This window comes from Chionomys nivalis, chromosome 7 (assembly GCF_950005125.1).
Source record: "Chionomys nivalis chromosome 7, mChiNiv1.1, whole genome shotgun sequence".
NCBI classification, from domain to species: Eukaryota; Metazoa; Chordata; class Mammalia; order Rodentia; family Cricetidae; genus Chionomys; species Chionomys nivalis.
Genome location: NC_080092.1, coordinates 94008061 through 94028811, shown reverse-complemented (window position 1 = coordinate 94028811; position 20751 = coordinate 94008061). Strand labels below are relative to the sequence as shown.

General features: G+C 48.0%; 1 protein-coding gene across 3 annotated transcripts in view; it reads left to right on the top strand.

The window, feature by feature from the left end:
• Slc39a11 (solute carrier family 39 member 11) overlaps window positions 1-20751 on the top strand; it is a 434880-nt gene that overhangs the window by 597 nt on the left and 413532 nt on the right. The gene's annotated exons all lie outside the window — the stretch shown is intronic.

Genomic DNA, 20751 nt, shown 5'->3' with positions numbered 1-20751 from the left:
GCCGACACCGTCCCGCCCCCCCGCCATCTTGGATGAGGGCGGAAGTACTTCTGCCAGGCCGGGAGCTGGTCCGGTCCCAGGGCCTGAGCCACGGTGGCAATGTTGGCCTTGAGCGCTCGTTTTTTCTTTTTCTTAACATCAGAACTTCTCCTCTGTCCCTCCCATCTTCCTTTCCCTCCCCCTTCTTCTGTCACTCCGCGTAGGGCATGTGTGGAGGTCGCAGAACAACCTGCGGGAAGGTCCCTCCTGCCTTCTGGGTCTCAGGATAGAACCTTAGACAGAGGCTTGGAAGCAATAGCCTTTACCCGCTGTGCCTTCTCACCTGCCCTGAGCACTGGTTTCCTTGGAGAAGCGAGGTTGTTAAGGTCTCTGAGTTAAGCGCTGAATTGCTACTAGCTGGTCAAAGCCTTACAGTGACCTGGAACCCCCTACGTCGCACCCTTGCCCTTTCCTTGTGAGAGAAGAGCTTCGCAGAGCGGGTTAATCATGTCAAAGACGCACCCGTGGCCATGTTGCCGTCACTCTTAAGTGCACACCCGTGCCCTGGCTAGACCACGTCATCCAGGACAGGACCTTAGGACTCTTTCCTAATCCTCTGGCCTCGACAGCTGGAGATCAGCGTGACAGCTGTGGTCGACCCAGTGAGCAACGTCAAGGTATAGCTTCCTGGGTGGCCTGGCGTCTGGGTGCAGTAGCCCCAGCTCCTTCGTTTTTCAAGAACGTTGGTCAAATGCAACTTTATAGGAAGACTAGTTTGAGCCTGTGTTTGTTGATCGGAAAAAGCACCACGTACAGTGGTCACCCCTTAAAGCATTTGTTTTATTGCTGATTAGTTCTTTGGATCTTCCATTTTATTTTAATTACTGTTTAGTAGCCACAAAACAGGTTTCCCCTGTTGCAGTCCTCCTGTGATGGAGACCGGTGGGGAGTCCATGATACCTGAGGATAGGACACCTTACGATTGACCCAGTGAGAAATCCTGGACATTCTGGTCTGCTCCCCTTCGTTTTGGAAAAATTTGCTGTTGAAGAATCCCTACCTACGTTAATGCAGAGAAAACAGTATTATGTATTCAGCAGTACTGTGTCGCAGCCTCTGGGTTTTCGCTCCCATTCTCCACCGTCACTATTTTGAGACAAATGTCACAGCAATAGATTGATATCTAAATAAGCGCTTTATTATGACAGTGTTCCTGCCCGATGCACAGGGAATTTTATTTACCTTGGGGAGAGGTGTTATCTCAGGAAGAATTTTATTTACTTTGGGGAGGGGTGTTATCTCAGTTATCATAAGCCTCTTGGCTCTAGATTTCCTTCTCCGTCAGTGTTCCCAGTACAGCGCGCCCCCTGGTGGCGTAGCTGCGATGTGCAGTCCTTCCTACGATCTCACTCTGCAGGCTGCAGGCGGTTTGCTTCTGAGCCTGAGAATCTGTTTCCTGTGTTCGGCAAGTGCGGCTCTGTCTGGCAAGACCTTTCCCCAGGACTCCTTGTACCTATGCGCCTGCCTGGGAACTGGGACTGGTTCAAAAGACAAAATTAACTGGGGATTTGGAGGCTTCGTGCTGCCAGAGTGTGGGTGTCGCTTGCAGCATCTTATGAGGGGTGGCAAGGACAAGACTGCAGCCATAGCTCGCAAGGGCTGGTGCCGGTCGCGGGTGTCCTCAGGCTATGCCCCGCCCCCATCACCCTGTGGCCTGCTTTGGATTGGGAATGCTCTCCCCCCCCACTTTTGCGCCTGCCTCCTCGACTTATTTGCCCATCCTTCCCAGCAGTTATGCAAGCTGCTTGATGTCTTATTGATGCATCCAGAACCGTGGGCTGTGGCTTGTCCTGGAACCTAATGCTCGTTCCTCAAGCTTCCAACTCCAAAAGAGTTGCTAAAGCCTTCTCCGCAATGAGGGGGACGGGGCTGGCTACAGACCAGTTAGTGTGGGACTTGGGGCTCTCTCTGTGAGAAGCCCCACTGCTAAGCCTGTTTTGAGATCGGGTTCGCTTTCCCGGCCTTGGTGCAGTTTCCTTGGCTGAGTTCGCCAGACTGGCCTGAAGATGCCGCTGTAGCTCCTCTTCCTGCTCAGGGCTCTTCCCAGATACCTTCTCAGCCTGGGCACTGGAAAAGCTCCCTGGGCCCAGGGAACATGTGCCTTTGGCCCTGCTTTCCAAGCCTCCAATCTTTACCCCTGAATTCGTGGAGCAGCCCCCCTCCTTTCCTGATGTTTTCCTCCTATCGACTAGAACTATGAAAACCAGCAACTGGGCGAAGAATGAAGCCCAAGCAGCTAGAGCAGGCAGTGTGCTGGGGATGTTGGGGACAGAGGTCACTTAAGCTAGTAGGAAGTGCAAGACAGAGTTTAGTTTCAGTTTATGATTGGATGCAGGGATGTGTTGAATGTGGCTTTGATTTTAATTTAATCTTTGCAAAATCTATGAGTGTGTGTACCTGTGTTTGTTTGTACAGAGTCTGCAGAGGCCAAAAGAGGGTGTCATATCCCCTGGAGCTGGAGTCATAGGCGCTTGTGAGCTGCGAACCAAATTCAGGTCTTCTGCAAGAGCAGCAAGCACTCTTAACCACTGGGCCATCTCTCCAGCCCCTTGAGTGTTACTTCCGGTATCAGTCTTCCTTTTAGCTCAAACTTTAAGCTGTAGCACTTGAAGCAGCCAATGTTTGACCAGTTCTGTTCGGCTCCACCCAAGTTCCTGGAATCAAACAGGCATTCTTCCCCAGTCCTCGCTGCCATTCAGAGCGCCATATACTGTCCGCATATGTCATCTCTGCTTCTCATAAGGATCCTATACAGAGGTGGCATCACAGATAACTAAGGTTCTGGAGGACTAAGTAACCCGCCTGAGGTCACCAAGCTGCGCAGTGGCCAAGCCTGTTGTCATGGTGTCAACTGGACACAAACCTAGAGTCACCCCGGAAGAGGGAACCTCAGTTGAAGAATTGCTTTGATCAGATTGGCTTGTGGGCGTGTCTGTGAGGCATTTAAAAATGTTGCTGACTGATGTAGGAAGGCCCAGCTACTGTGAGTAAGGCCATCCCTGGGCAGGTGGGCTTGGGCTCTGTAAGGCAAGCAAGCCAGTAAGCAGTTCTCTTTCATGGTCTCTGCCTCCAGGTTCCTGCCTTGAATTCCTGACCTATCATTCCTTCAATCAGTGATGAACTGTGACCTAGAAGGTGTCAGGTGAAATAATTCCCCAAGTTGCTTTTGGCCAGAATATTTTATCACAACAACAGAAAAGCAAAGAGGTACACTTGTTTTTGGAGTCCCGGATCTTTTTACTGAGTCTCCTGATTAGCTTTAAAAAGGTTTCAGAATATCAAGATGGCCCAGACAGCACTGACCAACATTCACTGCAGAAGGATCTCTGCAGTTAGGTTGACAGGCCGGGGAGCACGGTGCAACCATGCCTGCTGGCCAAGTATTGGGACATTAGCAGGAGGGTTGCCTTTCCAAGTTGGGGACATAATGTACCACTTTTTCTCGAGGCCTGTAAGTGTGTACCCTTGTGTCATTGAGAACATTGAGGGGAAAGATTTGTCCTTGGCCTGTTTTTCTTCCTCTTAGGCTAGCCTGGACCTCAGCAGGAGCCCAAGCTGGTCCCGAATCCAAGGCAGTACTCCTGCGTTAGCCTGCTGAGGGCTAACCTGGACCTCAGCATGGAGCCTGAGCTGGTGCCGAATCCATGGCAGTATTCCTGCGTTAGCCTGCTGAGGGTTAGGGTTACCGGTCTGAGTCATCATGCTTGTGGTTTTGCTCTTGTGTTTTGGGTGTGTGGGGGAGGAAGACAGGGTTTCTCTATGTAGCTGTAGGCTGACTTTGAATTTGAGGTACTCTTTTTTTTTATTTTTTAACAATATTATTTATTTATTTATTATGTATACAATATTCTGTCTGTGTATATGCCTGCAGGCCAGAAGAGGGCACCAGACCCCATTACAGATGGCTGTGAGCTACCATGTGGTTGCTGGGAATTGAACTCAGGACCTTTGGAAGAGCAGGCAATGCTCTTAACCTCTGAGCCATCTCTCCAGCCCTGAGGTACTCTTTTACTTTTGCCTCAGCCTTGTGAATGCTTGGGTTTGTAGGCATGTGCCACCACAATGCTTGGCCCTTGCTTACTTAACACAAACAAAAACACAGAATTTTTTTTTTTTTTTTCAGGACGGGGACTGTCTGTGTAGCCCTGGCTGTCCTAGAACTTGATCTGTAGACCAGGCTGGCCTTGAACTCAGCAATCCACCTGCCTCTGCTTCCCAAGTGCTGGGATTAAAGGCATGCACCACCATGCCCAACTGGATATCAACTTATTTTTATTCTAGGCATATGTGTGTTTTGTCTGCATTTGTGTGTACCGTGTGCATGCAATGCCCATAGGGGCCAGAAGAGGGCATCAGAACCCCTGGGAGTGGCATTATGGAGAGTTGTAAGCCACCATATAGGTTCTGGGAACAGAATTCAGGAGTTCTGGAAAAGCAGCCAGGGCTCTTCATTGCTGTGCCATCTCTCTAGCTCCTCACCCTTCTTACTTTTTAATAGAAATATAGAAAACTAGCTTGAATAATGCTTAAAACAGAAGAATCTTGCTGTACTTTGGATAGTGAGCATCTGCTACAGGTCCATAGGCTAGAGGTTTGGTCTGTCGGGTGGTGCTTTGGGGATGTGGGGAATCTTTAAGAGGTAGGGTCTCCTGTGAGGTCAGGTCATTGAGAGTATGCCCTTGAAGGGGATTGTGTGACCTTTGCCCTCTCCTTGCTTGCTCTTTGCTTTCTGGCCATGAGGTGAGCGTCTTCACTTTCTGCTGCGTGCTCCCCCTGTGATGGGCTGACTCACTGCAAGCCCAATGCAAGGGGTCAACCAATCACTCAAACTGGGAAAAAGCAGCCTCTTTCTCTTTTTAAGTTGACGGCTTCAGGCATTTTGCTACATGAACGCAAGTTCCTAACAGATTTTCAGATACCGTGCGTCTTTCTTGGGACAGCCTGGTGCCTGGGAAAGGGTCCCATACTTTGAGTCTTATGCAAAATGGCCCAGATGATACTTAGAAAATATGCCATGCTTTTAGATTGTATAACGACAAGGTGTCTACACAAAGGATGCATAGGAAAAGGGATGAAGGATTTTTTTTTTTTTTTTTTTTTTTTTTTTTTTTGGTTTTTGAGACAGGGTTTCTCTGTGGTTTTGGAGCCTGTCCTGGAACTAACTCTTGTAGACCAGGCTGGTCTCAAACTCACAGAGATCCGCCTGCCTCTACCTCCCAAGTGCTGGGATTAAAGGCGTGAGCCACCACCGCCCGGCTGGGATGAAGGACTTTTTTTTTTTGGTTTTTCAAGACAGGGTTTCTTTGTAGCTTTGGTGGGATGAAGGGCTTTTAACCATGCGTTGCTGAATGGTTTCTAGACATTCATACAAGACTGGTCTCACCCAGATCCTGCTCCAACCCCTGTCTCAAACCTCCCCTTAGATGTGAGATGGCCGTATTCCTGCATGTATACACAGACCTGAACGGCGAGCCTGTGAGCTTGGTGTGCGCCCTTGCCCTGGAGGGAGTGGTATTCACATCTCAGATACGCTCACACAGAGGATAGTCAGGGAGAGTGGCAGACTTACTGGAAGTGGAAATCAGAAATTTAGCGCTGGCTAATGGGGAGAGCAAGAAGGAGGGGGAAAAGGAAAGTGGGGGAGGTGGCATTTGAGGAAGCGGAGACTAGACCGTGTCAATAAAAGCCATGTAGGGGTTGCATAGATGGCTGAATCCTACACGTTTGCCCAGTGGGATTCAGATAATTGGTGTTTGCTCTTGGCCTGAGATGCCGATAGGATTAATGCTGGCTGTCTTGACGTCTTATCTTTATGGCAGCATTTATCAGCCTGTGTCTGCTGGAGGTGACATTTGTGGTAGAAGGGGTGGGTGTTTGACTTGGCCGTTTGCAGATACCCGAGGGATTACCTTCTACTAAGAGTTAGGCACGCATCTCTTCTGGTGAAGAAGACTGCACGTCTGGGCTCCCCTGGTCCTCAGCGCTCTGACTATAAAGGGCGATTGTGAAGACCACAGTCCGTGCTTCATGCTGGCCGTGCATGGCTCCTGCCATGGGGTCTCATGGTGTGCTGGGTGCTCCAGGGAGCACTGAGCTCCTGCTTTAGCTTGTCCTCTTCTCCCTTCCACCCAGCTCTATTCCCCAGCACTAAAAGAGTAGAAGAGAACCATCAGGAATAGCCTTAGAGGCCTACCACTAAGTCTCATGTAGCCCAGGCTGGCCACAAACTTCCTTTGTAGCCAAGGATGACCCTGGACTTCTGATTCTCTTGGCTTTGCTTCTAGTGCACTAGACTTACGGGCACGCACGACCACACCTATTTTATGTGGTGCTGGGGATCGATACAAGGGTTTAGCAGCTCCCATGGTCTCTGTGGCACAGCCACAACCACATAAAGATCAACAGTAGACAGTAGATGCTTGCCTGGGAGTGGCCATGTTCCAGTAGGTAGGGCCTGTATACCAAACCAAGCAGAGAGCCAGTGACTTCTTACCAGCCCTGGCTCAATGACCCCTGTGTGACCCCTGTTCTTTTCTGCTCCACTTTCTCCACTGTGAGTCAAGCATACCGCTTCTCAGTGAAACTAGAATTACCTGGCAGTTCCTCCGGTTTCTACTCCGGGCCCCCCTTGAGTTCCCGCTCCTCGATGCAAAAGCCAGCCAGATCCTTTCTGTTCGCTTATTTGAATAGTTAAAGCCTTAAATATCTCCTGCATGGAAGGTGGCCATCCTTTCTTTTCGGTCAGGGGCTGCCTGGTGAAGACCTTCAAAGCCCTTGCGCAGCCTCACTTCTCCTCCTTCCCTCCGTCACCCGCAGCCTCCCTGGTCTTTGGTTTGTAGGAAGGAAGGCTTTCTTGCTGTTTCTCTCTCCAGATCATCCTAGGCTGGGGAGCCAACCTGGACCCGTGCAGGTGAAATAACAAAGGCTCACATTGATCAAACGTCACGGTGCGAGCAACCTTACTCCGTTCTCTCATATCCGACGATGCTCCAGAGCAGGATCCTGGTTCTTATCTTTATGGAGGAGGAAATTGGGGCAGGGAGGCTTCCGATTTGCTCCCAATCATTGAGGAAGTAGCAGAGCTGATGTGAAAGTCAGCTGGCTGCCCTCTGGAACTGGTGCCGCAGCCCCCACACTTTACTGCCTATGTATTTTCGTGGCAGCATTTGCTACTGTACTGAAATCACAGGTCATTTATTTGTGTATTTTATACACACACACACACACACCCCACACACGGGAGGCGGTGCAGGTGGAAGTCACAGGACAACTTGCAGGAGTCGGGGAGTCGGTTCTCTCCTTCCTCCTTGTGGGGTCCAGGGATCGAACTTAGGTTCTCAACTTGGGAACAAGCACTCCACTCACTGAGCCATCTCACAGGTCGATTTGTATATTTTGGATCAAGTGTCTACTACTACAAGGAGCGGAGAACTGCACTGTCTTTTGTCTCCCTGAATCCCCAGCTTCTAGAACCGCCTCGGGCATATAATTGACACAGAGTGTTTGTAGAATCCATGAGTAATTTAACTTCGTCAGTAAGTAATTTCTTGGCATGCTAAAAATATATCTATGAGATATAATTACATTGCATCTCACTCTAAAGGAGAGAGACAGTTCATATTGAGTTCATTTATACTGTTTTTATGAACATTGTTTATTTTTAAATTTTTTAATCATCCCATAATGATGTAGATGGATGGGCTTTATTATGCCATTTTCATACATGTAGATAATTCCCTTTGATCATATTCGTCTTCCATTGCCGTCTCCCCCTTCTCCATTGATCCCTTCCCTTTCCCAGTTAGTCTCCCCAACCATCTACTTTCAGGTCTTTTGTTTTAGTGACCCAGTGAGTTTAATTATGGTTACTATCTCAGGAGCATGGACAACTTACCAGTGACTACACCACTGAGGAAAACGTCTCTTCTTTCCCCAGCAACTGCCAACTGCTTAGGTCCTCAGGGACCCCTTCTTCCTTCAACATTCCCACAGAATGATGATGGAACCAGTCTTGTGCCCAGTTTCTTATGTGGAGGTAATCATGGCCGCCGTGAGTTCAGGAGCATGTCAGCCATGCCATGCTTGGAAGACACTGTTTCCTGTCTCTCCACCTCTTCATCGGGCTCTTATGTTCTTCCTTCTGGTCTTCCGTGACATTCTTTGAGCGTTGAAAGTGATGGTATAGAGACACATTGAAGGGTGAGCCTACAGTAGTTAATCAGCAGTGAGACCAGTTGTGAGCCTCTGCAGCAACTGCCACTCACTGAAGAAGGAAGCCTCTCAGACCGAAGCGGATGGCAGCACTAACGACGGGCTTAAACATAATTATTCAGACAGCAAGCTGGCAGGCACATCATGCCCACTTAGCAGAAAATAGCTATAGCTGTCTACTAGGGACTCTGTCCTCATTTTGATTAGGTCTGCATTAACATGAGTTCATTTATATTCAAATCCAACACTGGTGTCCTCATGCCAAAGTGTGAGACATCTTTGCACTATTTTTTTTAAAGATTTATTTATTTATTATATATACAACATTCCTTCTGTGTCTGCCTGCATGCCAGAAGAGGACACCAGATCTCATTATAGATAGCTGTGAGCCACCATGTGGTTGCTGGGAATTGAACTCAGGACCTCTGGAAGAGCAGTCAGTGCTCTTAACCTCTGAGCCATCTCTCTAGCCTCATCTTTGCACTTTTGAATGTTGTGTATGGAATTATGCAGACGCTGCTACATGGGAGCGCTCTGATCTCTCATCTGGAAGTTTCTGGGCTGAGTCTGTTTACAGATACGTACTCCACAACAGCTATACTGCGTATGGTGATTTGAGTGATAAAAGTCAGCCTTGGTCTCAGGCATTTGAACACTTGGTCCCCAATCGGTGGCACTGTTTGGGGAGGCTTAGGAGGTGTGGCCTTGCTAGAGTGTGTATGTCACTGGGGGTGGATTTTGAGGTTTCAGAGCCTTGTGTCCCTCTACTTTCCCATGTGTCTCTCTACTTTGTGTTTGGGATTCAAGATGTGAGCCCTCAGCCTCCTGTTCCTGCAGCCATGCATTCCATGCGCCATCGTGGCCGTGTGGACGCTGAGAACCACACTTGGGAGCACTGCAGGAGGGAACATTGAGGAAAATACAACCATTTGACTGAATCATGGAAGAGCCTGGGCATTTAAACAAAGTTATTGATTGGGGCTCGAGAGATGGCTCAGTGGTTAGGAGCACAGAGCTTGATTCTCAGCACCCACATAGCAGCTCACAATTGTCTATAATTACAGTTTCAGGGGAACTGATGCCCCTTCTGACCCCCTCAGGTACCAGGCATGCACATAGTGTACATGTATATGTGCAGACAAACACTTATACACATGAAATAAAAAAATCAATTATATTGTGTAGATGCAAACTGACATGGTGTACAATTGGAGGTCAGAGGACGACCTTGTGTAGGTGGACGTTTCTGTTGGTTCAATTCCAAATAAAGACACAAAGGCTTATATTAATTATAAACTGTTTGGCCTATTGCTCAGGCTTATTACTAGCTAGCTTTTATAACTTAAATTAACCCGTAATTTTTATCTGTGTTTGGCTGCATGACTTGGTACCTTTTCTCAGGCATTTTCATCTTGCATCCTCTGTGTCTGGCTTGTGACTGTGTCTCTGCCTTTCCTCTTCCCAGAATTCTCCTAGTCTGGTTGCCACACCTATACTTCCTGCCCTGGCTACAGGCCAATCATCGTTTTATTAGACCAATACAAGTAACAAATCTTTACAGTGTAGAAGAGCATTATCCCACAGCAACCTTGTGGAGTTGCTTCTTTCCTTCCATTTTAGCATGGTCCCCAGGGATTACACTCAGGTCATCACCTTGCATAGAAAGTGCTTTGCCCACTGAACCATCCCGCCACCCCCTTGCCTTCCCTTTCGACTGTGCTTTTGGTACAGATGCAGGCAGCAGTCTCCTGCATTTGAACACTCATGTACCAAGGCTCCATTTTCCCAAGGGAGATAGATACAAGCAACATTAGAGTTGAGTCCTTGGGCGCTGCCCACTCCAAATGCCGTTCAAGAAGCTAGAAGTCCCATCCTTCGTCTCTATTGGAGCCCACAGGTCGTGAGGTTATTTTTGGAAAATTCTTTAGGAGTTGGAGCACTGTCATGTTAGAAAGCCTACTGGTGCTTGTCTCTTGTTCTGAGTGTTTATTTCATTATCATTATCTGTGTGGGGTGATGGTGCATACGCATGTGTACAACTCTGTGTGAGCACTCTCATGGGGTCATGTAGGGAAGCCAGAGGTCAATGTCAAGTGTCTTCCTCAGTTGTTCTCCATCCTGTTTTTTGAGACAGGGTCTCTCTTGCTGAACCCAAAGCTCACCAATTCACCTGACCTGGCTAGGTGGTTGAGCTCGTGGGATCTCTGCCTGTCTCTATTCCCAGCACTGGGCTTACAGACATGCCCCATGGTGCCCTGCTTCTATATGGGCTCTGGGAACCCAAACACAGGTCCCCATGTTTGCATGCATAGCAAGCAGTTTACCTACTGAACCATCTCCCTAGCTCCGGAAGTATTTACTTTGTAATTGATCTTGTCAGTTTAGTTATCTTATCGTTTGCTGTGCTGGGGACCAAGCCCAGGGCTTCGTGCATGCTGGGGAAATGCTCTGAGCTATAACCCCAGCCTCTCTTGGTGGAGATTGTGCACCCGCCATCCGAACAGAGCATCGGGAGACAAATAAGAGGATGTTCTATGCCTTTTGTGTGTACCTCTCCCCTGCTTCACTGTCTCAGTTGCCCACTGCACCAACCGAGCCCAGCCAGCAAAGGGAGATCAAAGGAATCTACTGTGATTTCAGTGGCCCTTAGACTGTAGCACTTCCTCAGGGCCTTTCATGACATTGGTCCTTCTGTTCCTCCTTCGCTCCTCTGCTTCAGGGTTGGTTGACCTTGTCTCCAGGCCCATCCCTTGCCAACTTCCTTACTGCCCCCCATTCCTCTGCACGTGGTTCCTTTATGGCATCCATTTCTCTGTTTCTACTGGGCCATCTGTTTCTATTGGACCCGTGACTGATGCAGGAAATGATAGACTCAAGACAAAGGTGCTTCTCTTTCGGCTTAGCACAAGACCTAGGCTGGGCATGACTCCACAATGGAGGAGATGAAGAGTATGGGGTGATAGTTTGGTGGTTAAAAGCCCTTGTGGTTCTTCCTGGGGACCTGGGTTTGGCTCCCAGGACCCTCACATCCACCTATAACTCTTCCAGGGGATCTGATACCTTCTTCTGGCCTCTTCGGGCACCAGGCATACACACTGGTATAATACATACATGCAAGCAAAACACTGACACACACAAAAAATAGAAGTAAAGACCAAGGCAATGGGGCTGTATTGTGTTTAATTAAAGATGTGATGATACCCATCTGCACCTATCTAAAGCCTGTCTCTAGTGCAGGCTCTCAGGGATGCAAGGTTGGTTACACTCGGGAAGATGCTCACCCATTTCCTTGAGCGGGTAAGATCTCTTCCAGAGGCAAGTGGGGACAGAGGAGCGTGCCCATAACAGCCCTAGTGGGCAGACTTCAGTCTGAGTTCCTCTGGTGGGAACGCCGTTTCTTCTGAAAATGCCATATATGCAGCACATTGGGAAATGTTTAAGAAGTAAGTCACCGAAGAGAGAGAGAGAGAGAGAGAGAGAGAGAGAGAGAGAGAAAGAGAGAGAGAGAGAGATGTTTGCCTTTCATTTTCTGGTATTAGTGGTTGTCCAGCTACTTTAACAGCAAACATGGAGGCCAGTACATCTCCAAGTGAAGCCAACAATGACAGGAAGGAAGGAAATATGGTTCTAGGTTCTCCATTGAAACCTGACAGATGAGCATGAAAACCAGTGTTGAAAAATCATAAGGACATATTGTAGGAAGAGAAAGAAGTCTAGTGATGGGCTGGGGGAGAGTTTTGTTGACACGTGTATGGAAAGCACCTATTATGTACTTGAAGTTGTTGCTGCAGTCTGGGCTGTTGAAGGCTTTTCCTGGGTGCCTTGGGTTATCTTGCATCCACGGGGCATAGGAGGAGAAGGGAGATCCCATTTAGCCCAACGTGTGTGCTATAAGAATGTTCAGTCTCGGTATTGGTGTAAAAACAGACAGGAGGACCAATGGAACCAAATCGAAGACCCGGATATTAATCCACACCCATATGACCACCTGATTTTTGACAAAGAAGCAAAAAAAAATATATAGAATGGAAAAAGGAAAGTATATTTAACAAATGGTGCTGGCATAACTGGATATCAACATGTAGAAAAATAAAAATAGATCCATATCTATCACCATGCACAAAACTCAAGTCCAAATGGATCAAAGACCTCAACATAAAGCCAGCTACATTGAACCTCATAGAAGAGAAAGTGGGAAGTACACTTGAATGCATTGGCACAGGAGACCACTTCCTAAGTATAACCCCAATAGCATAGACACTAAGAAAAATAATTAATAAATGGGACCTCCTGAAACTGAAAAGCTTCTGTAAAGCAAAGGACACAATGAACAAAACAAAACAACAGCCTACAGAATGGGTAAAGATCTTCACTAACCCCACATCAGACAGAGGGCTGATCTCCAAAATATACAAAGAACTCAAGAAATTTGTCATCAAAAATCAAATAATCCAATAAAAAAATAGAGTACAGATCTAAATAGAACTCTCAACAGAGGAATCTAAAATGGCTGAAAGACACTTAAGGAAATGCTCAACATCCTTAGCCATCAGAGAAATGTAAATCAAAACAACTCTGAGATACCATCTTACACCTATAAGAATGACCGAGATCAAAAACACTGATGACAATTTATGCTGGAGAGGATGGTAGGGTAAAGGGAACACTTTTGTATTGCTGGTGGGAATGCAAGCTGGTACAGCCCCTTTGGATATCAGTGTGGCAACTTCTCAGAAAACTAGGAAACAACTTACCTCAAGACTCAGCAAAACCACTTTTGGGTATATATCCAAAGGATGCTCAATTGTGCCACAAAGACATATGCTCAACTATGTTCATAGCAACATTGTTTGTCGTAGCCAGAACCTGGAAACAACCTCTACCAAAGAGTGGATAAGGAAAATGTATATTTATACAATGGAGTACTACACAGCACAAAAAATAACATTTTGAAATTTGCAGGCAAATGGATGGATCTAGAAAACATCATTTTGAGTGAGGTAACCCAGACCCAGAAAGACAATTATCATATGTACTCACTCATAAGTGGTTTTTAGACATAAAGCAAAGAAAACCAGCCTACAGATCATAATCCCTGAGAACCTAGACAACAATGAGGACTCTGAGAGAGACATACATGGATCTCATCTACATGGGAAGTAGAAAAAGACAAAAATCTCCTGAGTAAATTGGGAGCATGGGGACCTTGGGAGAAGGTTGAAGGGGAGAGGAGAGGCAGAGAGGAGAGTAGAGAAAAATGTAGAGCTTAATAAAAATCAATTAAAAAAAAAAGAAGGTTGGGGCTGGAGAGATGGCTCAGAGGTTAAGAGCACTGCCTGCTCTTCCAAAGGTCCTGAGTTCAAATCCTAGCAACCATATGGTGGCTCACAACCATCTGTAATGAGGTCTGGTGCCCTCTTCTGGCCAGCAGGCATACACACAGACAGAATATTGTATACATAATAAATAAATAAATATATATATTTTTTTTTTTTAAAAAAAAAGGATGTTCAGTCTCCTTTGACTGTGACCGGTCTCCTTTGTAAAAGGCTGCCACTATTTCTTGGTGACAGCCAGAGAGTGATGGATTAGAAATGAGGAAGCATGCTGAGAAACACATACAGCACAAGTTCAATGCACTGTAAGCAAGTTTTAAACGTGAGCTCATATGCTCTGTTTTGTGTGTGTGTGTGTGTTGGGTGTATATATGTGTATGTAGGTACGTATGCATGTGTGTGGAGGCTAGAGGTATAGCTATGTTGTGTATGTTACTCTTCACTTTTTAAACAATGTTGAGTGTACGAATGTTCTGTTGGCATATATCTATGTAGACTCTGTGTGTGTGTGTGTGTGTGTGTGTGTGTGGTGCCTGTGGAGGCCAGAGAGGGTGCTAGGTCTGTTGCAAGTAGAGTCATAGATGGTTGTGAGCCTCTGTGTGGATATTGGGAATTGAACCCAGGTCCTGTGGAAGAGGAACCAGTGTTCTTAGCCACTGAATCATCTCTCCAGCTCTTCTCCACCTTGTGTTTTGAGATAGCAGCTCTCATGGAATCTATGGCTCATCAATTGGCTGGACCGGCTGTGGGGTCCCGTGGGCTCCTCTTGTCTACACCTCTCCAACACCAGGATTGTAGGCTTTTATCACAGCTTCTGGCTTTCATGCAGACGCTGGGGATTGGAACTCCGATTCCACGCTTTCACGCAGGCACGTCACTGACTGAGCCATCTCCCCGGCCCCTGCTGCTCTTTGATAATGAGATATTCCCAGCGTATTGGAGACCTGAAAGGGAGGGAGGCTTCCAGTCTTTGGGAGCATTTGAACGTCCCTTGTTTTTGGCAGTTCATCAGATGGAGTGATTTGGCTCCTGGGGCTTCACTGGCTGGCTGAGCTGGCTCCCGTCCTCTTCTCTATTGGAACAGATGGGAGCCCACTCTTCATTAGTTGTCGCGCTAAGGGTCTTTTCCTCTTGCTCAGCTCTGTATTAAACTCCCCATGTCAGTGTCATTTAAAGACCAACAGGAGGAAGAGACGGAGGAAGAGGGATCCTGGCACCGAACCATCAGCTCACGGGGAGTCAGAGTCTCTTTTGGCTTGTACCCTCGAAATCACTCCCCAGCCCTGCATGACGACATGGAGTTCCACTTCATTAAGGGAAATTTTAAAAATACGTTGATTTTAATTAATTTTTAAATTGTGTGTATGTGGGTGTTTTGCCTGTGTATATGTTATGTCTGTGCATCATGTGCTTGCAATGCCTGTGGAGGCCAGAAGAGGACATCCTATGCCCTGGGGCTATAGTTGTGAGCCACCATGTGGCTGCTGGAATTGATCCTAGGTCCTCTGCAAGAGCAGCCAGTGCTCTTCATGCTAAGCCATCTCTCGAGCTTGAGCTTTTTTATTTTAACATAAATTTTTACTTCTAGAGAACACTTTCATGTTTTATTAATTTTAAGACAGGTATTGTGTAGCTCAGGCTAGTCTCAAGCTTATGGATTTATTTTTGTCTCTGCCTCTGCCTCCCTCAGTGCTGGGTGTACACATATGCACCATCATGCCTGGCTTGGTAGGATAGGGTGGATATAGACAGGAACTCGAGAAAGAGGCAGAGACAGAGACAGAGAGAAAGCATACTAGTTCAGAGACTTTGCCTTTACTAAGAGTATCTGGGTCTCTCTTGACCACAGCACTGTTTTTCCTTGTAGTCTTACCACGTCCCCCTGACTGGCCCCAAACTCCAGGGCTCAAGTGATCTTTCTGTCTCAGCCTGTGGGTTCAAGCCACCATCTCAGTTTTCTTGGTACTCTTTGAGGGAAAGCAAACTTCCCAAACCATACTCTTGTGGTAAAGTGGCTTGCTGTAGAGGGGCCCCCATGAGTTCTTCCCCTGCTGTTAAGATGTCCTTCATCAGGATGGTGGCAGCGCACACCTTTAATCCCAGCACTTGGGAAGCAGAGACAGGCGGATCTTTGTGAGTTCAAGGCCAGCCTGGTCTACAGAGCGAATTCTAGGATGGACTCCAAAGCTACATAGAAACCCTGTCTTGAAAAAACAAAACCAACCAACCAACAAACAAAAAAAGGTGTTTATCATAGGTACATCCTGGAGCATAAAGAGCCCTCGAACCCTCCAGCCAGTTTCCATGTCTGCTCAGCAGCCCCAGGACACATTGCCAGTGCCAAACCACATTTTGTGTGTCCTCAGTTGGACTAGAGATGTTCTACCTTACTAAGAATGAGCCCTTTTGGCTGGGAACATGGTCCCTTGAGGGGGTTAGGGTATCCCTTCTGATACCTTGGAGCTGATGAGCCTAAGAAAGCAAAAGGTGTCTTTGTTAATGCCTAGTGAGAAGTGACTTAGGGAGAAAGGATTTATTCTGGGTCAGAGTTTGAGGAGGTACAGTCTATCGTGGCCTAGACAGCACGGTGGCAGGAACAGTTTTTGGTTTGATTTGTGACAGGGTTTCCCAGTGCAGCGCTGGCTGTCCTGGAACTCACTCTGTAGACCAGGCTGGCCTCGAACTCAGAGGTCTGCCTGCCTCTTTCTCCTGAGTGCTGGGATTAAAGGTGGGTACCACCACTACCCAGAAAGGCTCTGTTTCGTAGACATCCCCCAACATTCCCAAACACTGCGAGCAGCTGGGGACAGGTGTGAGCCTATGGGAGGCATTCCATGTTCAGACCTCAACTGTGGCCTTCTGAGGGAACAGAGAGAAGGAGAGACATACCGTGTTCTGTCCCATCCTAGGTCTCTGGGTGGGAGCGTGGAAAAGAGTTTTAGCTAACTGTCTGACTCTGCCAAAGAGCGTTTAGGCAGAAGCTGAGCAAAGCGAGTCTTCACTGAGGCCTCCTCTCCATTTGTGGCTTCACTGAGGTGGCCAGGGCTTCTATCCATTCACGACTTTCCTGAGGCTCCTTGTCATTCTTTTCCACCAGGCTCTGTTGGCAGTGCGGAGGCAGCTCAGCCGACGGAGTAATCCCAGGCTTGAACACTGGAGGTCAGATTGCGGCTCATCACAGACAGGAGTCACAGCATCCTCAGCTCTAGCTTATAGATGTGGGCTGGAGCAAGTCCAGGCAAGGGAGACCAGAGTCTCCTGTTATAGTGGTCTGAGAACCCCACCCCCAGCCTCCAGAAGGCTCACATGTTTGAATGCTTGTTCCATAGTTGATGGAGCTGTTTGGAAGGATGAGGGGGTTGCTCTCATTGGAAGAGGTGTGTCACTGGAGATGAACCTTGAGGTTTCAAAAGCCCAGTCCCAATCCTAACTCACTCTTTGCCTCATGCTTGTGGTTTGAGATGTGAGCTCTCAGCTGTTCCTACTGCCTGCCATGCCTTCGCTCCGCTACCATGGACTCTAACCCTCTAAGCCCAATTAAACTCTTCCTTCTCTAAGTTGCCTTGGTTTTAGTGTTTTCTCCCAGCAATAGAAGAGTAATTAAGAGCTGAGCGGCGGTGGTAATCCCAACACTTGGGAGGCAGAGGCAGGGGGATCTCTGTGAGTTCAAGAAAAGCCTGGTCTACACTTGCTTAGCTGCCCTCCTGGGAGAGAGGGACCTACAGCCGCAGGCATTTTCCTCGTGCTGAAGTCCCAGCTTCCCCAATGTGCTTAACTTTCAGTTTACATTAAGAAACACGGGGTATCTAGGGTGCTCTCCTGTAAAGGAACAGCGAACTGCATTCCTGCCGCCCGGCTCCCAGCCGCCTGGCTTTACACCCGAAATAATCACAGAAACTGTATCCATTTAAACACTGCCTGGCCCATTAGTTCTAGCCTCTTATTGGCTAATTCTCACATCTTGATTAACCCATTTCTAATAATCTGTGTACCACCATGAAGTGGTGGCTTACTGGGAAAGATTCAGCATGTCTGATCTGGCGGCTGGCTCCATGGCGTCTGCCTCACTGCCTTCTTCCTCCCAGCATTCTGTTCTGTCTTCCCTGTCTACCTATGTTCTGACCTATCAGGCCAAGCATTTTTCTTTATTAATTAACCAATGAAAGCAACAGATAGATAGAAGACCCACCTACATCACTCTCCTACATGGGGTATCTAGGATGCTCTCCCACATGGGGTATCTAGGATGCTCTACTACATGGGGTATCTAGGATGCTCTACTACATGGGGTATCTAGGATGTTCTCCTACACAGGGTATCTAGGATGCTCTACTATATGGGGTATCTAAGATGTTCTCCTACATATGGGGTACCTAGGATTCTCCCCTACATGGGGTATCTAGGATGCTCTCCTAGTGTGCTTCTGTTGCTGTGATAAACACCACAATCAAAGGCAACTTGGGGAGGGAGGGGTTCATTTGGCTTACACCAGGTCACGGTTCATCACGAAAGAGGCTGAGGCAGACACTCCAATCAGGAGAGGCCACGGATGACCAAGCCTACTAACCTGCTCGCTCCCCCGGCTTGCTCAGTCACCTTTCTTATACAGCCCAGAACCACCTGCCCAGAGATAACACTGCTCACAGTTGGCTGGGCTCTCCTACATCAAATTGCAATTAAGAAAAATGCCTCAAAGTCACGCTGACAGGCCAACCCAATGAAGGTGACTCCTCGGGTGAGGAATCTTCCAAGGTGTGTCTAGGTTTGTGTCAAGTTGACAGGAACTTTGACACATACTGTCCTTGTGGGGGACCCATTTAAAATTGTCTTCAATGATTTTTTTTCCTTCTGGAGAAACATTGCTGTTAGATGGTTATGCTTTATGCTGGCTGACCACAGAGTGACCAGCCATTCATACTCTTCAGCAACTCTATTTTTGCTTTCAAATGAATGACTTCCCTTACCCGGGAACAGGACTGCTACCCCAGATCCCCACAAGGCACAGGAATTACTGATGAGGAATGACAGCCCCTGCTGTCCCTAGTGTGATGGCTAATTGTGGATTTTGCTCCAGGGACTCTAGAAGTTGCTCTCTGGGGCCCCAGCCCTGGCCCTTTACAGTGTCTACTTTGTGAGGAGCCGTGTGCAGGGCTAGCAAGGCTTTATTTAGTAGACCCGCACTTGGGCTGGGCTCCCTGTAGACCTCCATGTTACTTTCTTTGGTGGCTTGTGCTGTCAAGGAACCTTCTCCACTGCTTAGACAACTGGGGCCTCTGCTGCTGAATAATGGGTGGACCCAGCCACGGCGCAGCAGTTCTGATTCCTTTGGGGGTGGGCCTTGCATCACCCCACCCCATCTTTTTTGTGCGTTTGGGTGTTTTGCTGGCATGTTTGTCTGTGTACCACATGAGTGCCTGGTGCTCACAGAGGCCAGAAGAGGGCATCAGATCCCCTGGAACTAGAGTTACAGGTTGTTTGAGCCACCATGCTTGGAACCCAGGTCCTCTGGAAGAGCAGAGAGTCCCTTGGCCTCTGAGCCATCTCTCCAGCCCCTTGTATCACATTAACGGACTTCATAAAAAGGCCAGACAGTTGTCTCTCTAAGCCAGGACATTTCTTTTCTGCTTCCAGTCCTGGTAGGAGCAGAACAGAAGAGGAACAGGCGTGAGTAGCTCTCCCTGCTGGATACGGTGTCCCAGCAAAGAAGTCTGGTCTTTCTGCTCCCCACCCATGCCAGGGAAGAGACAGATGCTTGCCCCCATCCATGTGTCAGCTCTGTACCCGTGCGCTGAGAGCCTAGCCTGCGCCTTTGACTCCCCCCTGCTTCCCGTCTTGGTCCACCGGGAGGCAGGTGCTCACTGGACCAGGTGAGCCAACCCCAGCATTTCATTTTAATGACATTACATTCGCTTCTATCTTAGGAGAATCAATAATGCTTTACAGTGGGTTCCGCTAGGGCTTGGTTAATATTTAGCCCTGTTTTCAGGCAGAGTCCAGATACGAACAGCCAGAGACATCTCTAGGACAACAAGTGGCTCACCCGCTAGTGTGGTCAGCCCCTCTGAGTGCCAGAAGGGGTGGGCTGGTGTTGAAATGGCCAGGGGGGAGTCTTTGTCTTCGAGACAGTATTCTCTGCTCAGTGGTTGTTGAATAAGTAACGACAGCTATGAAAGATTGTTCTCTGTAAGCAGAACTCTGTCCCTAGATGAGCTGCTGGAAAAAAAACAAAAACAAAAACAAAAACAAGCTGGGTGGTGGTGGTGGTGCAGAGACAGAGACAGGCTTGGGAGGCAGAGACAGGCAGATCTCTGTGAGTTCGAGGTCAGCCTGGTCTACAAGAGCTAGTTCCAGGACAGCTAGGACTATTAACACAGAGAAAACCCTGTCTCAAAAGACGAGAGAGAGAGAGAGAGAGAGAGAGAGAGAGAGAGAGAGAGAGAGAGAGAGAGAGGAGAGAGAGAGAGAGAACGCCAATGGAAATTTATTCATAGAGGGTAAATAAACTCTTATGTGAAGATTGCTTTGATGGAGCGTTTGCTGGGGAATTCAGTCTTTGGAAGCTGGCAAAAATGTGGATGAGACAAGTGATTGATTCTAAGTTGTTACTTAGAAACCCTAATCACTTTCCGACCATGCACCCCAACCGCTTGGATCCTCCTGCTGTATATCCCCAACAAGGCAAAAAGCTTGGCTTTCACCCATTGTGACTTCCCTTCATTGACCGGTGACCATCAGAGCTGCTTGGGGGCGGGGCATGGCTGTCAGCCGCCATTGTCTTCCCGCACACCCCAGGGCTCATACTGAAACCTCTAGGAAAGCTGGGGCCAGAAGCTTCAGTGAGCAGCGCTTGTGCTGTGCCCATGGAGAGATCAGATCCGTGTAAGCAAACAGGCTCCTGTCCACCAGTCCTCTTCATGTCATCAGAGCATGTTCTAAGCTAAGGCACAAACCTCACACAGAACAGCTCCACGGCCAAGGTTACTCAGCTGTCTGGTACTGAAACCAAAGCTAAGGTCATTCAGCACCCCAGTGCCATAGCGTTGCCTAGTGTGTCTCCTGCTAAGTTTTTGCAGGATTAATCAGCCCTTAGCAACCCCCGCTCATGGGAGATGAGGAGTAGTTTGCAAAACCCATCATACCATTGGGAATCACAGATTCAATCTGA